A 23,619-nucleotide genomic window follows, 5' to 3' on the forward strand; every position below is an offset into this window, starting at 1 on the left:
AGTGGAGGCAGAGGCTGGAGCAGCTGGGGCTGGAGCAGCGGGGGCTGGAACAGCGGCGGCCATACTCACGGATCCTTTTGGCGTAGAAGGCGGGGCGGAGGATCAGCGCTGTCGTCGAGAGGAGGAGAGGCGGTCGGTCGCTTCAGAGGGCAGAGCCAGCAAGTCTAGCCCTCCAGTGCAGGTAGGGGGCGCTGCAGAGCTTCTCCGGCGAAGTCCCTTTTCTCCACGCAGTCTTGCTGGCGGAGGAGGGTATCTTCTCCAGAGGGCAGAGCAAACAAGTCTAACCCTCTGCTGTAGCTGGGGAGCGATGCAAATCTTCACCCTCTTCAAGCGATCTTCTCCTTCTCCTCGCAGTCTCGGCTTCGATTTTTCTGGCTTCTCGGCCCGGGTACAGCTTTGCCCTGAGAAGGACAATTGTCGGTCCAAGAAACAAGGTAGCACCGTCAGTCAGCGTGAACTGATAAGAACAGATTTTTTTTTTTTATTTTTTTTTTTTGAAGCCCGAGGTGCGGTGCTTCATCACCCAGTGTCTGTGACCAAACGTGCTGGGGGCATAGGTACTTGGACCCTCTCCCAAAGGAGAAGGGCCCCGTTACTCCTCTAACCCTCAGAGCCAAAAGGCCCTGAGGGAAAAAAAAGGACTGTGGGTCCCCCTTTGCCAAAGCGCAGGGGAACCCTCGGGTGTCCCCAGGGTTAGCCGAAGCGTCCCCCTGGGGACCGATAACTGCGTCTGGTCCACCCCCCGTGGAGAGGACCTCAGCAACTTAGAGGAGAGGGTGGCCCGTAAGGGTCTCACCTTAACCCCAAACGAAAAACGTGAACGTGACACACTACACACTACGAAAAACAAATATAAGTGCTAAAGTTTGTGCAAGTGCGGGTGCAAGTGCAAAAACTCAAATGTGGGCATAAATAAATAAGCCCCAGCCAGAAGGCCGGGGGGGGGGGTAAAAAATTATCCTTGCCCTAGCCAAAAGGCCAGGGCAAAGGATGTGGTGCGCCAGAAGTTGGGGGAAGTGACTGTGCAAGTGCTCTCAAAGTGCATAGGCTTAAGGACCAGTGCAAATTAAGGCACCCTTGGGGTTTTCACCCCAAGGGCACATGTCACCTCGGGCTTCTAAGCCGCTCCCGGCCTCTCAGCCAGACCAAGCTTCGTACTGCTCTTATCCCAGTTTCAACCCCCAGTAAGAGTAGGTACTAGACCAGGCTGTTCCTAAACAACATAAGGGTGCTTTGGGCCCCTAGAAGATAGGAATACTCAGCCCGGTTTTTCTCCACTCTCGACCAGGGGCCCGCCACACCCCGGCTAGATACTCCACAGGGTGTTTCTCCATTCCACATCTAGGAACCTCTCACGCTCCTAGTGTAAGAACAGGTACTCCACCCTGTGTTTCTCTACAGCAGATACTACACCAGGCCGCTATTCCCCCATACACTAGGGATAACTGGCCCGGTTTTTCTCCACTGATAAGAACAGATTTTTTGATTGAAAAAGCGTCTTTATTGGCATAAAGTAGCAAAAAACAGACGGGTACATTTGACAAACATAAGTGCCGTGTCGCAGCACAGGCCATAACACAGCACAGATGCAGACTGTATAGTGCAGTCGAAGAACTACGGCGCGGGCCTGTAGCCTACACTGTAGTTCTCAGGCTGCACTATGCAATTAAACGATACAATAACACAACAGTAAATAAGGCTATGGGTGTGGAGGGTTGGGGGGTGAGGGAGGGTGAATCACAAGCCCGAAGCTTTATTGAAAGACAGACACATATAAGGGGAAGGGCAATAAATAGAAGACATCAATAAAACAACAGACATTGTGAGTGAAGGGGAAGGGGCCACGGTCCCAAAGTCTCATTTTCGGTTCGAACAAGGGGAGAGGGGCAGAAAAAGGGGGGCTTTAGTCCTCTTCTTCCTCAGGGCTGTCCATGGTGGAATAGTCTCTGAGCAGGCTGTGAACCAGCCTGCTACAGTCCTGGATAGACATCCTCTCCCTCCTCAGAATGAGGCGGTTCCTGGCTAGCCACGAAGCGTCCTTGATACAGTTCATAAGGCGCGAGGCTTCCTGGATCGCCCCAACGGTGTGGGTGCCAGGGAAAAGTCCGTAGAGTACCGAATGGTACGTGAGGCAGTTCCTTGGCACAGAGTTTTTCAGTTCGTTTTCCAGGGCGTCCAACAACAACTGGGCCCAGGCACAGTCCCAAAACAGGTGCATAGATGTTTCCTCATGTATGATGCACCTGGGGCAATGTCTATACCTGCACAGGTTCCGGGAGTGCATGAATGACCGGAGGGGCAAGCCCCCTTGGATGGCCATCCACGACAGGTCTTTGTGTCTGTTTGTGAGCCTTTTGGAGGCCACATTCTCCCAGACCTGTTTGGCAGTCGCTGAAGGGAGCCCCGGAATCGGTTCCAAATCGTCTTTAGCTCTGATGAGCTTGTAGATGGTCTTCGGCTTCCATAAGTCAGGTTTAACTCCCTCCAGTTGGTGTTCCCTCACGAACTTGGACACGTCCAGGTAGTACCACGGAGTGTTCCAGTTGTAAGGGATGGAGCTGTCCCATTTGTCCCAGCCGAGGTTCCTCCAAAGAGGCAGGAGGAAGAAACGGGACATGGAGTTTCCTGCAGAATCGTTCAAGTTCTCGTACATTGTCCTTCGGATGCAGTTACAGACGAAGAAGGCTCGAAGCATGGTGGGGATATCAGGGATACCCTTTCCACCCTTGAGGGGCTCCTTGTACATAACTGCACGCTTTACTCTGTCCATCTTGGAGCCCCAGATGAAGTGAAACACTGCCCTTGTGATGGCCCTGCAGACGGTTGCCAGAGGTGGCCAGGCCTGCGCGGCGTACTGCAGAACGGGAAGGATCTCGTTGCGCAGCACAAGTGATTTCCCCTCGATGGTAAGTTCTCTGAGGCTCCACAATCCAATCTTTTGTCGAACAGTTGCCAGTCTCTCTTCCCAACATCTCAGGGCTGCACCCTCGCCGCCGAACCAGACTCCCAAGATCTTGATGAAGTCGGGCTTGATGGCAAAAGGAAATGGTGCAGAGGATGACAGGTGCCACTTTCCGAAGAGCATAGCCTCTGACTTCCCGCAGTTGACTTTAGCCCCTGAGGCTCGGCCGAAGTTCTCGCAGGTCCGGACGAGCGCTGTCACCGAACGTTGATCTGCGCAGAAGACAGTGACATCATCCATGTACAGCGAACACTTGGCCTCTCGTCGGTCACGACCCGGTGCGGCGATCCCTCTGATCTCTGGATTCCGTCTGATGCATACAGCCATAAGCTCTATAACACAAACAAAAAGAAGAGGTGAAAGAGGGCAGCCTTGTCTGACCCCGGACAAGATGGAAAAGGGGTCAGTCTTCCAGCCGTTCACCAGCACCGAGCTGTGGATATCAAGGTACATCAGGTTAACATACGTACAAAACATTTTACCGAGGCCAAATTTATGCAGAACCCTGCCCATCAGCTCATGTGAGACACGATCAAAGGCCTTCTCCTGGTCAAGGCTGACCAGGGCCGCGTGAACATTCCGATCCTTGATGTAATGGACCGTGTCTCTGAGGAGGGCGAGGCTGTCTGCAATCCTGCGACCAGGAATGGCGCAGGTCTGGTCCGGGTGAATGATCTGTCCGATGACAGCCTTCAGCCTGTTGGCGAGCACCTTGGCGAGGATCTTGTAGTCCACGTTTAAGAGAGATGGGCCTCCAATTTTTCAGCTCACATCTCTCCCCCTTACGCTTATACAAGATCGTGATCATTCCCTCCCTCAGCGATGGGGGCATTTTGCCCTCCACCACCATCTCCCCATACAGCTCGAGCAGGTCCGGTCCAATGAGGTCCCACAGCGCTACGTAGAGCTCTGCTGGGAGACCATCACTGCCCGGGGTCCTGTCCTGCCTAAAGGATCTGGCGGCAGAGTGCAACTCCTCCAACGCCAAGGGAGCATCCAGAGCGGCTTTGCCTGCAGGATCAATAGAATTAGTGATACCTGACAGGAACTTATCGGCCTCCTCGCTGTCTGTAGTCTTGGGGGAGTAGAGGTCGCTGTAATAGTCGCGGACGACTTTCATCACGCCCTCCTTCCCCTGTCTGGGGATGCCGGTCTCATCTCGCAGCTCAGTCAGGGGCGTGTGGCCAGAGTGGAGTTTCCTGAAAAAGAAAGAGTTACATTTCTCGTCCTTCTCGAGGTTCTCCACTTTGGAACGGAAGACGATACGTCTGGATTCCTCCTCAAAGTGCCTTTTCAGGCCCCCTTTGGTCTCATCCAGCTCGTCTCTCACGTCCCAGCCGCACCGTTGGAGGTCCAGCAGGGACTGCAGATGTCTTTGCAGTCTCTTGAAGTTCCTCTTTCGGTCGCACGCCTGTTGTCTCCCTTTAACCTGAAAGAAACTGCGAATGTTAGCCTTAGCATATTCCCACCAGTCGCTCATACATTCAAAATAACATTTGTCATTTTTCCATGTGATGTAGGCATCCTTCAGCTCCGCCAGCACCTCCTCTCTTTCCAGTAGGGCACAATTCAGCTTCCAGGAGCCTGGGCCAGGTGCGAAACCGCTACCCAGGACTCCTTGGAAGAGAATGGCCCTGTGGTCTGAGAAGAAGCAGGGGATCATAGAATGCCTCGTCTGCTTCACTGCTCTAGAGGTAAACACAAAGTCAATGCGGGAACGCACAGAGCCATCGGGGCGGCTCCATGTATAGTTCACGGAGCCGGACCCCATGGAGCCCATAGCGTCCCGCAGTGATGCTTCAGTCACCATTTCTATAAGCAGTTTAGACGTCACATCAAGCTTGGTAGAGTTGCTGGTGCTGCGTCCATCCTCCTCCATGGTGCAGTTGAAGTCTCCTGCCATCACTACCGCCCTAGTGGTTGCGAGCTGCGGTCGCAGGGTCTGGAAAAGCTCCAAACGCTGATAAGAACAGATTTTTGATTGAAAAAGCGTCTTTATTGGTATAAAGTTGCAAAAAACAGACGGTAACATTGACAAACATAAGTGCCGTGTCGCAGCACAGGCCAAAACACAGCACAGATGCAGACTGTATAGTGCAGTCGAAGAACTACGGCGCGGGCCTGTAGCCTACACTGTAGTTCTCAGGCTGCACTATGCAATTAAACGATACAATAACACAACAGTAAATAAGGCTATGGGTGTGGAGGGTAGGGGGGTGAGGGAGGGTGAATCACAAGCCCGAAGCTTTATTGAAAGACAGACACATATAAGGGGAAGGGCAATAAATAGAAGACATCAATAAAACAACAGACATTGTGAGTGAGGGGGCAGGGGCCACGGTCCCAAAGTCTCATTTTCGGTTCGGACAAGGGGAGAGGGGCAGAAAAAGGGGGGCTTTAGTCCTCTTCTTCCTCAGGGCTGTCCATGGTGGAATAGTCTCTGAGCAGGCTGTGGACCAGCCTGCAACAGTCCTGGATGGACATCCTCTCCCTCCTCAGAATGAGGCGGTTCCTGGCAAGCCACGAAGCGTCCTTAACACAGTTCATAAGGCGCCAGGCTTCCTGGATCGCCCCAACGGTGTGGGTGCCAGGGAATAGTCCGTAGAGTACCGAATGGTACGTGAGACAGTTCCTTGGCACAGAGTTTTTCAGTTCGTTTTCCAGGGCGTCCAACAACAACTGGGCCCAGGCACAGTCCCAAAACAGGTGCATAGATGTTTCCTCATTTATGATGCACCTGGGGCAATGTCTGTACCTGCACAGGTTCCGGGAGTGCATGAATGACCGGAGGGGCAAGCCCCCTTGGATGGCCATCCACGACAGGTCTTTGTGTCTGTTTGTGAGCCTTTTGGAGGCCACATTCTCCCAGACTCTATGATGCACACTCTATGATGTCATCATGATGCGACACACGTAATGTCACAATGTGCTTGGCTGTACGGACTGCATTTGCTTGGCTTGCTAACTGACATCCACTTGAGGGAGACACACACCAGGAGATGGATGCAGCATATATACATACTGCAGAGCTTGTGCCTTTAGTGCCTGTAACAGCAACTATCCACACCTCCTGCAACCAGCGTGGACACCACCGCCACAAAAATAAAAATTAGTTCCAAACATGACCAGGTCGAAAAGACCAGCCGAAAGGATGATCATGATAGTAAGTTAAAAATGTAGGAATTCATTTCGAAGTGGTAATGCTTCCTCGTTCGTACTTAGTTTGCATTCAAGAATTAGGCCTACGTAGGCCTCACATCCAAATGCTGATCAACTGTTTCAATTTGTCTTGTGCAGAAGGAGGGAATTCAATGGAGACAAGAAGTAGACGCTAAATAAGACTCCACACAGTAGTTCACAGGTGCTTTTATTCATCCATTGTAACATTTTAATAGACAGCAAAGATTGAATACAATTTTGACACAGTATAAAAAGCATGCTTACAAAATCCAAGAGTTTATCAATGCAGCAGGCAAAAAACATTGCAAATCCTGGGGAATAAGCTGAGAAGTCATCATTCATCTATTTTTGGAATACAGAATAGGAAAGGTGCACCGGTCCCGGAGGTACTGCAATACCGGGTCAATGCGTGGAGTGGACAGAGCAAGCTCTTCTTCCATCTCCCTGTTCTAAAAATCCATTTAATATATGGCCCCCAGATAGGGGGCGTATCAGATATTAAACTGATAAGAACAGATTTTTTTTTTTTTTTTTTTTTACTTGAAGCCCGAGGTGCGGTGCTTCATCACCCAGTGTCTGTGACCAAACGTGCTGGGGGCATAGGTACTTGGACCCTCTCCCAAAGGAGAAGGGCCCCGTTACTCCTCTAACCCTCAGAGCCAAAAGGCCCTGAGGGAAAAAAAGGACTGTGGGTCCCCCTTTGCCAAAGCGCAGGGGAACCCTCGGGTGTCCCCAGGGTTAGCCGAAGCGTCCCCCTGGGGACCGATTTCTGCGTCTGGTCCTCCCCCCGTGGAGAGGACCTCAGCAACTTTAGAGGAGAGGGTGGCCCATAAGGGTCTCACCTTAACCCCAAACGAAAAACGTGAACGTGACACACTACACACTACGAAAAACGAATATAAGTGCTAAAGTTTGTGCAAGTGCGGGTGCAAGTGCAAAAACACAAATGTGGGCATAAATAAATAAATAAGCCCCAGCCAAAAGGCCGGGGGGTAAAAAATTATCCTTGCCCTAGCCAAAAGGCCAGGGCAAAGGATGTGGTGCGCCAGAAGTTGGGGGAAGTGACTGTGCAAGTGCTCTCAAAGTGCATAGGCTTAAGGACCAGTGCAAATTAAGGCACCCTTGGGGTTTTCACCCCAAGGGCACATGTCACCTCGGGCTTCTAAGCCGCTCCCGGCCTCTCAGCCAGACCAAGCTTCGTATTGCTCCTATCCCAGGGTCAACCCCCAGTAAGAGTAGGTACTAGACCAGGCTGTTCCTAAACAACATAAGGGTGCTTTGGGCCCTTAGAAGATAGGAATACTCAGCCCAGTTTTTCTCCACTCTCAACCAGGGGCCCGCCACACCCCGGCTAGATACTCCACAGGGTGTTTCTCCATTCCACATCTAGGAACCTCTCACGCTCCTAGTGTAAGAACAGGTACTCCACCCTGTGTTTCTCTACAGTAGATACTTCACCAGGCCGCTACTCCCCCATGAGGAAAAGGGATAACCGGCCCGGTTTTTCTCCACTGATAAGAACAGATTTTTGATTGAAAAAGCGTCTTTATTGGTATAAAGTTGCAAAAAACAGACGGTAACATTGACAAACATAAGTGCCGTGTCGCAGCACAGGCCAAAACACAGCACAGATGCAGACTGTATAGTGCAGTCGAAGAACTACGGCGCGGGCCTGTAGCCTACACTGTAGTTCTCAGGCTGCACTATGCAATTAAACGATACAATAACACAACAGTAAATAAGGCTATGGGTGTGGAGGGTAGGGGGGTGAGGGAGGGTGAATCACAAGCCCGAAGCTTTATTGAAAGACAGACACATATAAGGGGAAGGGCAATAAATAGAAGACATCAATAAAACAACAGACATTGTGAGTGAGGGGGCAGGGGCCACGGTCCCAAAGTCTCATTTTCGGTTCGGACAAGGGGAGAGGGGCAGAAAAAGGGGGGCTTTAGTCCTCTTCTTCCTCAGGGCTGTCCATGGTGGAATAGTCTCTGAGCAGGCTGTGGACCAGCCTGCAACAGTCCTGGATGGACATCCTCTCCCTCCTCAGAATGAGGCGGTTCCTGGCAAGCCACGAAGCGTCCTTAACACAGTTCATAAGGCGCCAGGCTTCCTGGATCGCCCCAACGGTGTGGGTGCCAGGGAATAGTCCGTAGAGTACCGAATGGTACGTGAGACAGTTCCTTGGCACAGAGTTTTTCAGTTCGTTTTCCAGGGCGTCCAACAACAACTGGGCCCAGGCACAGTCCCAAAACAGGTGCATAGATGTTTCCTCGTGTATGATGCACCTGGGGCAATGTCTGTACCTGCACAGGTTCCGGGAGTGCATGAATGACCGGAGGGGCAAGCCCCCCTGGATGGCCATCCACGACAGGTCTTTGTGTCTGTTTGTGAGCCTTTTGGAGGCCACATTCTCCCAGACCTGTTTGGCAGTCGCTGAAGGGAGCCCAGGAATCGGCTCTAAATCGTCTTTAGCTCTGATGAGCTTGTAGATGGTCTTTGATTTCCATAAGTCAGGTTTAACTCCCTCCAGTTGGTGTTCCCTCACGAACTTGGACACGTCCAGGTAGAACCACGGAGTGTTCCAGTTGTAAGGGATGGAGCTGTCCCATTTGTCCCAGCCAAGGTTCCTCCAAAGAGGCAGGAGGAAGAAACGGGACATGGAGTTTCCTGCAGAATCGTTCAAGTTCTCGTACATTGTCCTGCGGATGCAGTTACACACGAAGAAGGCTCGAAGCATGGTTGGGATATCTGGAATACCCTTTCCACCCTTGAGGGGCTCTTTGTACATAACTGACCGCTTTACTCTGTCCATTTTGGAGCCCCAGATGAAGTGGAACACTGCCCGTGTGATGGCCCTGCAGACGGTGGCCAGAGGTGGCCAGGCCTGTGCGGTGTACTGCAGAACAGGAAGTATCTCGTTGCGCAGCACAAGTGATTTCCCCTCGATGGTAAGATCTCTGAGGCTCCATAATCCAATCTTTTGGCGAACAGTCGCCAGTCTCTCGTCCCAACATCTCAGGGCTGCGCCCTCGCCGCCGAACCAGACTCCGAGGATCTTAATGAAGTCGGGCTTGATGGTGAAGGGAAATGGTGCAGAGGATGACAGGTGCCACTTTCCGAAGAGCATAGCCTCTGACTTCCCGCAGTTGACTTTAGCCCCTGAGGCTCGGCCGAAGTTCTCGCAGGTCTGGACGAGTGCTGTCACCGAACGGTGATCCGCGCAGAAGACAGTGACGTCATCCATGTACAGCGAACACTTGGCCTCTCGTCGGTCACGACCCGGTGCGGCGATCCCTCTGATCTCTGGATTCCGTCTGATGCATACAGCCATGAGCTCTATAACACAAACAAAAAGAAGAGGTGAAAGAGGGCAGCCTTGTCTGACCCCGGACAGAATGGAAAAGGGGTCAGTCTTCCAGCCGTTCACCAGCACCGAGCTGTGGATATCAAGGTACATCAGGTTAACATACGTACAAAACATTTTACCGAGGCCAAATTTATGCAGAACCCTGCCCATCAGCTCATGTGAGACACGATCGAAGGCCTTCTCCTGGTCAAGACTGACCAGGGCCGCGTGAACGTTCCGATCCTTGATGTAATGGACCGTGTCTCTGAGGAGGGCGAGGCTGTCTGCAATCCTGCGACCAGGGATGGCGCAGGTCTGGTCCGGGTGAATGATCTGTCCGATGACAGCCTTCAGCCTGTTGGCGAGCACCTTGGCGAGGATCTTGTAGTCCACGTTTAAGAGAGAGATGGGCCTCCAATTTTTCAGCTCACATCTCTCCCCCTTACGCTTATACAAGATCGTGATCATTCCCTCCCTCAGCGATGGGGGCATTTTGCCCTCCGCCACCATCTCCCCGTACAGCTCGAGCAGGTCCGGTCCAATGAGGTCCCACAGCGCTACATAGAGCTCTGCTGGGAGACCATCACTGCCCGGGGTCCTGCCCTGCCTAAAGGATCTGGCGGCAGAGTGCAACTCCTCCAACGCCAAGGGAGCATCCAGAGTGGCTTTGCCTGCAGGATCAATGGTGTTAGTGATACCTGACAGGAACTTATCGGCCTCCTCGCTGTCTGTAGTCTTAGGGGAGTAGAGGTCGCTGTAATAGTCGCGGACGACTTTCATCACGCCCTCCTTCCCCTGTCTGGGGATGCCGGTCTCATCTCGCAGCTCAGTCAGGGGCGTGTGGCCAGAGTGGAGTTTCCTGAAAAAGAAAGAATTACATTTCTCGTCCTTCTCAAGGTTCTCCACCTTGGAACGGAAGACGATACGTCTGGATTCCTCCTCAAAGTGCCTTTTCAGGCCCCCTTTGGTCTCATCCAGCTCGTCTCTCACGTCCCAGCCGCACCGTTGGAGGTCCAGCAGGGACTGCAAGTGTCTCTGCAGCCTCTTGAAGTTCCTCTTTCGGTCGCACGCCTGTTGTCTCCCTTTAACCTGAAAGAAACTGCGAATGTTAGCCTTAGCATATTCCCACCAGTCGCTCATACATTCAAAATAACATTTGTCATTTTTCCATGTGATGTAGGCATCCTTCAGCTCCGCCAGCACATCCTCTCTTTCCAGCAGGGCACAATTCAACTTCCAGGAGCCTGGGCCAGGTGCGAAACCGCTACCCAGGACTCCTTGGAAGAGAATGGCCCTGTGGTCTGAGAAGAAGCAGGGGACCATGGAATGCCTGGTCTGCTTCACTGTTCTAGAGGTAAACACAAAGTCAATGCGGGAACGCACAGAGCCATCGGGGCGGCTCCATGTATAATTCACGGAGCCGGATCCCATGGAGCCCATAGCATCCCGCAGTGATGCTTCGGTCACCATTTCTATGAGCAGTTTAGACGTCACATCAAGCTTGGTAGAGTTGCTGGTGCTGCGTCCATCCTCTTCCATGGTGCAGTTGAAGTCTCCTGCCATCACTACCGCCCTAGTGGTTGCGAGCTGCGGTCGCAGGGTCTGGAAAAGCTCCAAACGCTCATTCTTGAAAGGGGGGGCGTACACGCAGATAAGCCTAATAGGCTCACCTGCCCAGGAGCCGTCTACGATAAGCAATCTGCCGCAGACGAGCTCCTGAACAGAATCTAGCGTGAAGAGGCTCCCCCTAATAAGAATGGCGACCCCTGCAGACTTACACTCACCCCCACCGGACCAATAGGAGGCGCCGTGAGACCACTGCCTGCCCAGATGTTTGTAGGACTTGGAGAAAGGAAGAGAGCATTCCTGCAACATGTACACATCACATTTCTGACTATCTAGGAAAGTAAACACAGACTGTCTTCTAAGCTTATCCTTAATACTCCTCACATTAATGGTGAAAATTGAAAATGACGCCATTAGTTGGGGAAAAAAGAGAGGTTAGGCAACAGTTCTACATTTACGTTACCACTCCGTCGGGCGGGGCTTCCTCGGCATCGGATGCCAGGTTCCCTTGCTCGGGTAGCGGCGAGTTGTCTCCCAGTATCTGGTCGAGTAAGGCGGCGGCGTTGGCATCCAGCTCCTCCTCCTCCTCCCTGCTGATTGCCTCCGCCAGCTCCTCCATTTCTTCTTCCAGCGGGGTCAGCTCGACCGCCAGTTTCTTAGAGGATTCGGAGTCCGCAGACGGGCTGTCGAGCTCCTTCCTCTTGCAGTTCCTCGTCCTCTCAGCACCTGCAGTTGGAGTAAGAGGGGAGGGGAGGGGGGGGGAAATCTTCCTGGGAAGAAAGGTCAGGTGGGGCAGGGGTGGCTGGGTTGGGAGAGACAATGGGCTGGGTAGGAGAGTCGGAGGAGGTGTCAGGGAGGGTTGCGACAGTGGTAGGGATGGGAGTCACTGTCGCAGGGGGTGGGCTGGTGGAGGTGGGGAGGGAGGTGGTGAGGGGGGATGGGAGGGGGGTGGTTTTGGCAGGTTTCTTACCCTCCTGCGGTTTCTTTTCCTTCTGCGTAGCAGAGGGCAGCAGCTTGAGGGCAGGGTTGGCACGTCCGGTCACCACAGCTGAGTAGGTTCTCGTCCTACTCGGGCAGTCCCTGTAGACGTGGTCCACCTTGCCGCACAGGTTGCAGGTTTTCCTCGTGGGGCAGTCTTTGGTCTCATGGCTGGCCATGTGGCAATTCTTGCAGGCCGGGACCTTGCAGTCCTTCATCACGTGGCCCGTCCCGCCGCACTTCCTGCAGTTGCGTGGCTGGTCGGCGTAGTGAAGAAGTCCTTGAGATCCCCCCAGGGAGAAGCACTGTGGTAGGTGCTTGACTCCTTCTGGGCACGAGGTGTCCTTCTGCAGGACGACGATCACCGCCCACTTTCCAGTCCAGAATCCGTTCCCATCCAGAACCCTTGTGGGGTCTCTCTTGACGGCACAGAATCGGCTGAGGAAGGTGACGATGTCCTTGATGGGCGTGTGTGGGTTCCGCATTGAGACCGTCACCCGCCTTTCCTCTCGTGAAATGGGGCAGTTGCCCACAAAGCGGGAGAAAGGGGATTCGGGTCTCGCTGATTTCACTGCCTCCCAGTACCTCTTGCAGATGGCAAGGGAGGCGAAGGTGATGTAAAAGATCCCCTTCAGGTAGTTCTGGATGCTGAGGGTTTCAGCGGTCGAGAAGCCCTGGTCCAGGATCATCTTCTTCCCAAAGGTCTCCACTGTCATGTCCGGCATCCGTCCATCCACCTCCTTCAACTTCATCACCACGGTGAACCTCATCCAGGGCTCCAGGGACGGTTTGTCTTTGGTGCTCGCCTGGGTGGGTGCTGCTGGCGGTGTTGCTGCAGGGGTTGTGGCGCTGGGTGCGGCCGATCCGGTGGGGGCTTTGGCGGTTTTTTTCGCCGTCTTGGCCTGGCTCTTCTTGGCGAGGGTGGCCGGAGTGGAGGCAGAGGCTGGAGCAGCTGGGGCTGGAGCAGCGGGGGCTGGAACAGCGGCGGCTGGGGCAGCGGTGGCCATACTCACAGCTCCTTTGGCGTAGAAGGCGGGGCGGAGGATCAGCGCTGTCGTCGAGAGGAGGAGAGGCGGTCGGTCGCTTCAGAGGGCAGAGCCAGCAAGTCTAGCCCTCCAGTGCAGGTAGGGGGCGCTGCAGAGCTTCTCCGGCGAAGTCCCTTTTCTCCACGCAGTCTTGCTGGCGGAGGGGGGGTATCTTCTCCAGAGGGCAGAGCAAACAAGTCTAACCCTCTGCTGTAGCTGGGGAGCGATGCAAATCTTCACCCTCTTCAAGCGATCTTCTCCTTCTCCTCGCAGTCTCGACTTTCGATTTTTCTGGCTTCTCGGCCCGGGTGCAGCTTAGCCCTGAGAAGGACAATTGTCGGTCCAAGAAACAAGGTAGCACCGTCAGTCAGCGTGAACTGATAAGAACAGATTTTTGATTGAAAAAGCGTCTTTATTGGTATAAAGTTGCAAAAAACAGACGGTAACATTGACAAACATAAGTGCCGTGTCGCAGCACAGGCCAAAACACAGCACAGATGCAGACTGTATAGTGCAGTCGAAGAACTACGGCGCGGGCCTGTAGCCTACACTGTAGTTCTCAGGCTGCACTATGCAATTAAACGATACAATAACACAACAGTAAATAAGGCTATGGGTGTGGAGGGTAGGGGGGTGAGGGAGGGTGAATCACAAGCCCGAAGCTTTATTGAAAGACAGACACATATAAGGGGAAGGGCAATAAATAGAAGACATCAATAAAACAACAGACATTGTGAGTGAGGGGGCAGGGGCCACGGTCCCAAAGTCTCATTTTCGGTTCGGACAAGGGGAGAGGGGCAGAAAAAGGGGGGCTTTAGTCCTCTTCTTCCTCAGGGCTGTCCATGGTGGAATAGTCTCTGAGCAGGCTGTGGACCAGCCTGCAACAGTCCTGGATGGACATCCTCTCCCTCCTCAGAATGAGGCGGTTCCTGGCAAGCCACGAAGCGTCCTTAACACAGTTCATAAGGCGCCAGGCTTCCTGGATCGCCCCAACGGTGTGGGTGCCAGGGAATAGTCCGTAGAGTACCGAATGGTACGTGAGACAGTTCCTTGGCACAGAGTTTTTCAGTTAGTTTTCCAGGGCGTCCAACAACAACTGGGCCCAGGCACAGTCCCAAAACAGGTGCATAGATGTTTCCTCATTTATGATGCACCTGGGGCAATGTCTGTACCTGCACAGGTTCCGGGAGTGCATGAATGACCGGAGGGGCAAGCCCCCTTGGATGGCCATCCACGACAGGTCTTTGTGTCTGTTTGTGAGCCTTTTGGAGGCCACATTCTCCCAGACTCTATGATGCACACTCTATGATGTCATCATGATGCGACACACGTAATGTCACAATGTGCTTGGCTGTACGGACTGCATTTGCTTGGCTTGCTAACTGACATCCACTTGAGGGAGACACACACCAGGAGATGGATGCAGCATATATACTTACTGCAGAGCTTGTGCCTTTAGTGCCTGTAACAGCAACTATCCACACCTCCTGCAACCAGCGTGGACACCACCGCCACAAAAATAAAAATTAGTTCCAAACATGACCAGGTCGAAAAGACCAGCCGAAAGGATGATCATGATAGTAAGTTAAAAATGTAGGAATTCATTTCGAAGTGGTAATGCTTCCTCGTTCGTACTTAGTTTGCATTCAAGAATTAGGCCTACGTAGGCCTCACATCCAAATGCTGATCAACTGTTTCAATTTGTCTTGTGCAGAAGGAGGGAATTCAATGGAGACAAGAAGTAGACGCTAAATAAGACTCCACACAGTAGTTCACAGGTGCTTTTATTCATCCATTGTAACATTTTAATAGACAGCAAAGATTGAATACAATTTTGACAGTATAAAAAGCATGCTTACAAAATCCAAGAGTTTATCAATGCAGCAGGCAAAAAACATTGCAAATCCTGGGGAATAAGCTGAGAAGTCATCATTCATCTATTTTTGGAATACAGAATAGGAAAGGTGCACCGGTCCCGGAGGTACTGCAATACCGGGTCAATGCGTGGAGTGGACAGAGCAAGCTCTTCTTCCATCTCCCTGTTCTAAAAATCCATTTAATATATGGCCCCCAGATAGGGGGCGTATCAGATATTAAACTGATAAGAACAGATTTTTTTTTTATTTATTTTTTTAAACCATTCAGGTTTGTTTTAAAAGTTTCAGTACTAACCCAAAGCTAGTCACCTCAAATGACAATTTGTCATAACTTTATAAAACATCTCATCATTCATGGTCTTTGTCTTTTTTTATTTATCTTTTTCTCAAAATCTGTTCTTATACATCACAAGAAAATAATTTTCCATAATATCAGTTTAACAATACAACCCACCACCTTCCCACCCTCAAACTAAACTTTCACCAGGTGCTTCCATTTTTTTGTTTTCCAAAAACCTTCCGCATCTGAACCACTGCCGGTTTTACAATCCAATAAATAACTGACATATAATTTTCCCAACACCATCCTAATCGCATCCTTAACCGACAACACCTCATTTCTATACACATACAAGTTTCTTACATCCCATAGTACCTCTCTTACACATGCCATTATTACCCACATCAATCTCTCATTCACTTTACCACTTACCCCTAATCCAAACAATGCCACCTTCCAAGTCACCATACTAACCCCCACTACTTCCTTACATATTCCACTCAAACCCTTCCAAACTTTCCTTCCAAACCCACAATTCCAAAAAACATGATTAACAGTTTCATCCATTCCACAACGCTCTCTAGGACATATCTCCATTCTTACCAAATCTCTCCTCTTTTGCACCACACGCACCGGAAGAATATCATGCATACACATCCAAACAATATCACGCTGCCTATTTGTCACTCCATTTATACTCATTTTCTTCCACACCTCTTTCGACTCCACACCATTCAAACACTCAATCATACATATACTGTCTTTCTTTTTCAACATTCTAACCACCTTCTTTTTCTCCTTAAACTCACACATTTTAAACCCCATTAAAACAAATTTCCTCATGAATACTTCAACACCTTCATACCACTTCGGACAAAAATCAGCCACAGGCTTACATAAATCTCTTTTCTCCCACCCCACTCCCATCAACATCCAACCTGCCAGATACTTTAACATACATGCAGCCATATTATCTTTCTCAATCAATCTACACACACTTGCCACTCCATTTACACCCAAATAAATCTCTAAATTAGGAAAACCAACACCACCTGCATATCTATCTCTCATCACATATTCTCTCCTCAGTCTCTCCATTTTACACCCCCAAAAGAATAAAAACAACATTCTATTCATTTTCTGCATACATCGCCCATTCATCGGAAACACAGTTGCTACAAACAATAATAATGGCAAAATCACACTCTTTATAATCAAAACTTTTCCTAACATTGACAAATCTCTCAAACGCCAAAAATTTAACTTTCTCGCCACTTTCAGACCACATTCATTCCAACACTCATTACCTTTTAAATCTCTTTCAAACGTGACTCCAAGCACTCTTAAACCTCCTTTCACACATTCCACCCCCTCAATCTCCACACCACTATCCCCAAAACACTTGAATTTACTTTTATCCCAATTTACCTTGAAAGCCGACGCACCGCAGAAAAAGCCAATTAATAATCGTGCCCTAGCCAGTGCCGCTTTACTCTCACATACCAGTGTCACATCATCCATATAACCCATCACCTTTAACATTCTACCACCACTCCCTGGAATTAAAAAACCCTTCACCACCTTATCCCTAATAATCATACGTAGCAGTGGCTCAATCACACAAATAAATACTATTGGGGACAGTGGACACCCCTGTCTCACACCTGACTCAACCGTGATATCCTTACTCACATAACCATTCACCAAAATCTTACTTGTTGCACCCGCATACAAACTTCTGATTCTCTCTACAAACATAACCGGAAAACCCATCCTTAATAACACACGAAACATAAAAGCATGCGAAACCCTATCATACGCCTTCTCAAAATCCAACGCAAGCACCATACATCTTCTCTCTCTTCTCATACAGTCTCCAATCACATCTCTTAATAAACATAAATTATCACCCATTCGTCTCCCAGGCACAGCACACACTTGCTCCTCACATACCACTTGCTCTACTACCTCACTCATTCTGTTTGCAATCAATTTGGCATATAACTTATAATCCGTATTTAATAAAGTTATAGGTCTCCAATTCTTCAACTCTCTTTTCTCCCCTTTTTTATAAATGAGCACCACCACACCTTCTTTCATAGACTCACACACACACCCTTCCCTCCACATATATTTAAAAACTTCCAACATATCCTTCCCAATTACCTCCCACATAACCAAATAAAATTCAACCACCAAACCATCCAAACCTGGAGTCTTATTCCTTCCTGCACTCTTCAACACTCTCTTAACCTCACATTCACCTATATCACTCATCAACCCTTCTCTTTCATCTTCATTCACCTTACTACACAATGCACTCAAAACCTCTTCTTCCATACTGACATCACACTTTCTCCTCTTATATAATTCCCTATAAAAATCCTCAGCCACTCCTATCATACTTTCCCCTTTCTTCACACATCCATTCCCATCCACCACCTCAACCATATCTTTCTTCCCCTCACATACCTTTTTAAAGAAAAATCTTGAACATTTCTCATCCTTTTCCATTCGCTCCACTTTCGCTCTAAACACAATCTCTCTACCCTTCTCATACATAAACTTCCTCAGCACTTCTTTCTCACATACAATCTCATCATCCATATCCATACCCAACTCTTTCATTTTATACAAATAGATCAATCTTTTATTTGCCTCATCATACAACCTTCTCCTCCTTCCCGCAAGCTTATAACCCCATTTTCTGAAAAACTTTTTAAACTGCTTTTTTACCCAGTCCCACCAAAACAATACATTTACAAATTCCCCTTTCCTCCTCACCCATCTTTCATACCACCGACCAAAATCCTCTCTCACCTCTTCATTCTCTAACAACTTTTGATTTAATTTCCAAAAGCTTTTCCCATACGTCCCATCATACTCACCCTCAATCGTCCCCTTAATACATTCATGATCCGAATATCCAGTCTTTCTCTGCTCATACTTCTTACACACCACTCCCTTTGATACAAACAAATAATCCAATCTGGATGCAGACTTTCCGCTATCTGCCCAATAAGTAACCGGCAGTGGTTTCTTTAGACATTCCCCTGCCACGTCCAACAGTGAAAAATCAGCAACTATTTGCTTTAAAGCATTCCCTGTAACATCAATTTTTTTACACCCTTCACCAAACCCAACCCCCTTATCAATTGAACAATTAAAGTCACCTGCTACAATTATCGGAATCCTCCCAGGTAGAAACACCCTAATCTTATCAAATAATTCCCCCCTTTTCTTCTTATCCACATGTGCATAAATATTCATAATCCTAACCCGCCACCCCTTATAACATACCGTCACCAAAACACACCTTCCCACTTCTATCACCACAAAATTCTCCACATTGATACCCTTATTTTTAATTAATATGCCAACACCATCATTTTTATTCTCCCCAGACCCAGACCAAAAGCACTTTTCAAACTTTCCTTCCTTCCTCTTTAATTCCCCTACTATCCCACACTCCTGCAGGCATACTATATCCCCTCCATTCTCCCATATATCCTCCAACACTGCCACTCTTCTAGCTGCATTCTTAATTTGTCTTGCATTAAAGGAGATAATCCCCAAACTGCCTTTAGCAGAGATAGCACTCATATGCTATTTTATAAAGTCCAGGATCTAGCACACCAAAAATCAGCCATTATCATATTTTGCCAGTCCTCCAATTCTGGCTGCTCCTTCATCTGAGAACAGGGATCCTAGATTTAAATCACGTGCAGGTGAATAACCTATGCTATCACCAGGACTGCTGCTGATATCCATTTCATCCAGGAGGCTGAAAACCGGGACTGATTCAGGGCTGCTAATATCCTCTATACGTGGTTTTTTGGCAGCTCTTTTACTTTCAACTGATCTTTTATTGCCACTCTCCTCTTCATCTCCTCCCGCAGCCTCCTCCTGAGTATCAGTCCAGCTAATATCCACTTCTTCATCCTCAGAACCCTCCACACTCTCACAGTCCTGAATATTTGCAGTGCCTTGGACTTCCAGCATGCTGGTGCTTGGAACTGCTGTCATCTGTGTGGTCTCACCAGCACCTGTTTGCGATGATTCATGATCCTGTGCAGGTGAGTCCTCACTCTGTCTCACCTCAGGTGCATTAACCCCCTCCATACCATTACCCGGAGAAGCAGCTTGTTTTGGAGCTGAGTTTTCTTCCTGCTCTTTTTGCTCTTGTTTTTCAACTTCCTCCCTTTGTTTTTTCAATATTTCTTTCCTCACACATTCTTGTTGCTTTAAATTCTGCCAATGTGGGCATCCCTTACACGTATGGTTTTGTTCCCCACAAATATCACAGGTTTTGGCTTTAGGACATGCACCTGCCTCATGCCCTTCTCTTCCACAATTTCTGCACACTTTCCCTTTCTTACAATTTTCTTTTGTGTGCCCATATTCATGACATTTACGGCAAAATTGAGGCTGATTCGGATAAAATAAATACCCTCTATTTCCGCCAATAGAGAAATTGGCTGGGGGATGCGTTACCCCACCAATGAATCTGCCATCTGGTCTCAGTCTTACCCAAAATTTCAATTTGCCATTAAAAATGCCCAAAGAGTTATACAACATGTCTCCTCCTTTCACAGAAATACAGTATCTGTACAAAAAACCCTTAATAAGGTCAAAATCCATCCAAGGATTATATAAATGCACTGTTACAGGGATTTCGTTCACAGCGAATAAAGGCATGGGAATGATACCCACCATAGAGGGATGCAAGGCATTTGTCCTCAAAATTTCAAAAGTATTCATGCACTTGGCACTATTACCTAACGACACATCATAGTATCCCTGCCGAGCAAAGTCTTGTATGCAATAAATGTCCTCCTTTTCAAGACCACACAATTTAAACAGCAATTCCTCCACAATAAATTTGAGATCACTTATCTCTCTCCGTCCATCCAGCACTGACAAGCGTATAGAGTTCTTCAGAGCAGCCATGATGCTGTAGATTCTCCACCCGTCTTCTTCCGCAAATCCAAAAGGCGATCTCTCCTCGACGTCCCAGGAGTCCCCCGGAAGGACCCCCAAACTCAAACCCCCTGGCCCAGACCAAGGCAATAAACCTTGATCTGAGCCAAAAGGCCGAGAAGCGATAACCCGAATGTGGGCTGAGGGACCTGCGCAACCGAAACAGGATCTACAATCCATCATGGAGAATCACCCTTCCCCACGCACGCTTACGCTATACTATCTGCAGATTGACTTGACTTTTGTTGGCGGCGATCCCAGCAAAGAAGAGGGAGAGGGAGAAGGAGAAGTCCGGACTGACAAGCAGGCAGTCACCCAGGCGCGCGCAACCACATTCCATCACTCACTCCTGCATCGTGAGTTTTCTCTCCTCTCCTGTCTTGCTGGCTGCTTGACTGACTGGCTGGCTGATGCACAATCATTTGCATTTGGTCCGCCTCCGACAACCACACCCACCAGACGTCTGCCGCCCGTCCCGTCTGTCCCTGCTGGCTCCGTGCTTATCACATTGACACAATGCTATGCACTTGCACTTCATCACTTAAGCAGTGGGACATTCATTCTGCAATGGAAGGTTCCCTGGCTGCCTTGAACCTCCTGTCTCTAAAATCTGGATTGTTTCAACCAACCCGTTCATCCTGGCAGATTTCAATTTTTCACTACAGTGTGAGGGCTCTGTGATGTCATCATGATGCACACTCTATGATGTCATCATGATGCGACACACGTAATGTCACAATGTGCTTGGCTGTACGGACTGCATTTGCTTGGCTTGCTAACTGACATCCACTTGAGGGAGACACACACCAGGAGATGGATGCAGCATATATACATACTGCAGAGCTTGTGCCTTTAGTGCCTGTAACAGCAACTATCCACACCTCCTGCAACCAGCGTGGACACCACCGCCACAAAAATAAAAATTAGTTCCAAACATGACCAGGTCGAAAAGACCAGCCGAAAGGATGATCATGATAGTAAGTTAAAAATGTAGGAATTCATTTCGAAGTGGTAATGCTTCCTCGTTCGTACTTAGTTTGCATTCAAGAATTAGGCCTACGTAGGCCTCACATCCAAATGCTGATCAACGGTTTCAATTTGTCTTGTGCAGAAGGAGGGAATTCAATGGAGACAAGAAGTAGACGCTAAATAAGACTCCACACAGTAGTTCACAGGTGCTTTTATTCATCCATTGTAACATTTTAATAGACAGCAAAGATTGAATACAATTTTGACACAGTATAAAAAGCATGCTTACAAAATCCAAGAGTTTATCAATGCAGCAGGCAAAAAACATTGCAAATCCTGGGGAATAAGCTGAGAAGTCATCATTCATCTATTTTTGGAATACAGAATAGGAAAGGTGCACCGGTCCCGGAGGTACTGCAATACCGGGTCAATGCGTGGAGTGGACAGAGCAAGCTCTTCTTCCATCTCCCTGTTCTAAAAATCCATTTAATATATGGCCCCCAGATAGGGGGCGTATCAGATATTAAACTGATAAGAACAGATTTTTTTTTTTTTTTTAAACCATTCAGGTTTGTTTTAAAAGTTTCAGTACTAACCCAAAGCTAGTCACCTCAAATGACAATTTGTCATAACTTTATAAAACATCTCATCATTCATGGTCTTTGTCTTTTTTTATTTATCTTTTTCTCAAAATCTGTTCTTATACATCACAAGAAAATAATTTTCCATAATATCAGTTTAACAATACAACCCACCACCTTCCCACCCTCAAACTAAACTTTCACCAGGTGCTTCCATTTTTTTGTTTTCCAAAAACCTTCCGCATCTGAACCACTGCCGGTTTTACAATCCAATAAATAACTGACATATAATTTTCCCAACACCATCCTAATCGCATCCTTAACCGACAACACCTCATTTCTATACACATACAAGTTTCTTACATCCCATAGTACCTCTCTTACACATGCCATTATTACCCACATCAATCTCTCATTCACTTTACCACTTACCCCTAATCCAAACAATGCCACCTTCCAAGTCACCATACTAACCCCCACTACTTCCTTACATATTCCACTCAAACCCTTCCAAACTTTCCTTCCAAACCCACAATTCCAAAAAACATGATTAACAGTTTCATCCATTCCACAACGCTCTCTAGGACATATCTCCATTCTTACCAAATCTCTCCTCTTTTGCACCACACGCACCGGAAGAATATCATGCATACACATCCAAACAATATCACGCTGCCTATTTGTCACTCCATTTATACTCATTTTCTTCCACACCTCTTTCGACTCCACACCATTCAAACACTCAATCATACATATACTGTCTTTCTTTTTCAACATTCTAACCACCTTCTTTTTCTCCTTAAACTCACACATTTTAAACCCCATTAAAACAAATTTCCTCATGAATACTTCAACACCTTCATACCACTTCGGACAAAAATCAGCCACAGGCTTACATAAATCTCTTTTCTCCCACCCCACTCCCATCAACATCCAACCTGCCAGATACTTTAACATACATGCAGCCATATTATCTTTCTCAATCAATCTACACACACTTGCCACTCCATTTACACCCAAATAAATCTCTAAATTAGGAAAACCAACACCACCTGCATATCTATCTCTCATCACATATTCTCTCCTCAGTCTCTCCATTTTACACCCCCAAAAGAATAAAAACAACATTCTATTCATTTTCTGCATACATCGCCCATTCATCGGAAACACAGTTGCTACAAACAATAATAATGGCAAAATCACACTCTTTATAATCAAAACTTTTCCTAACATTGACAAATCTCTCAAACGCCAAAAATTTAACTTTCTCGCCACTTTCAGACCACATTCATTCCAACACTCATTACCTTTTAAATCTCTTTCAAACGTGACTCCAAGCACTCTTAAACCTCCTTTCACACATTCCACCCCCTCAATCTCCACACCACTATCCCCAAAACACTTGAATTTACTTTTATCCCAATTTACCTTGAAAGCCGACGCACCGCAGAAAAAGCCAATTAATAATCGTGCCCTAGCCAGTGCCGCTTTACTCTCACATACCAGTGTCACATCATCCATATAACCCATCACCTTTAACATTCTACCACCACTCCCTGGAATTAAAAAACCCTTCACCACCTTATCCCTAATAATCATACGTAGCAGTGGCTCAATCACACAAATAAATACTATTGGGGACAGTGGACACCCCTGTCTCACACCTGACTCAACCGTGATATCCTTACTCACATAACCATTCACCAAAATCTTACTTGTTGCACCCGCATACAAACTTCTGATTCTCTCTACAAACATAACCGGAAAACCCATCCTTAATAACACACGAAACATAAAAGCATGCGAAACCCTATCATACGCCTTCTCAAAATCCAACGCAAGCACCATACATCTTCTCTCTCTTCTCATACA

General features: G+C 48.4%; 3 non-coding genes across 3 annotated transcripts; all 3 read right to left on the reverse strand.

The window, feature by feature from the left end:
• Positions 1 to 6,506: 6,506 nt before the first annotated feature.
• On the reverse strand, positions 6,507 to 6,692 carry LOC134899741 (U2 spliceosomal RNA). The gene has a single exon (XR_010173358.1). It is a non-coding gene; the product is annotated as a U2 spliceosomal RNA (small nuclear RNA).
• An 8,327-nt stretch (positions 6,693 to 15,019) lies between these two features.
• Positions 15,020 to 15,201, reverse strand: LOC134899709 (U2 spliceosomal RNA). Its single transcript, XR_010173344.1, has one exon. It is a non-coding gene; the product is annotated as a U2 spliceosomal RNA (small nuclear RNA).
• A 6,354-nt stretch (positions 15,202 to 21,555) lies between these two features.
• On the reverse strand, positions 21,556 to 21,753 carry LOC134899705 (U2 spliceosomal RNA). Its single transcript, XR_010173342.1, has one exon. It is a non-coding gene; the product is annotated as a U2 spliceosomal RNA (small nuclear RNA).
• Positions 21,754 to 23,619: the final 1,866 nt, after the last annotated feature.

This window comes from Pseudophryne corroboree, chromosome 3 (assembly GCF_028390025.1).
Source record: "Pseudophryne corroboree isolate aPseCor3 chromosome 3, aPseCor3.hap2, whole genome shotgun sequence".
NCBI classification, from domain to species: Eukaryota; Metazoa; Chordata; class Amphibia; order Anura; family Myobatrachidae; genus Pseudophryne; species Pseudophryne corroboree.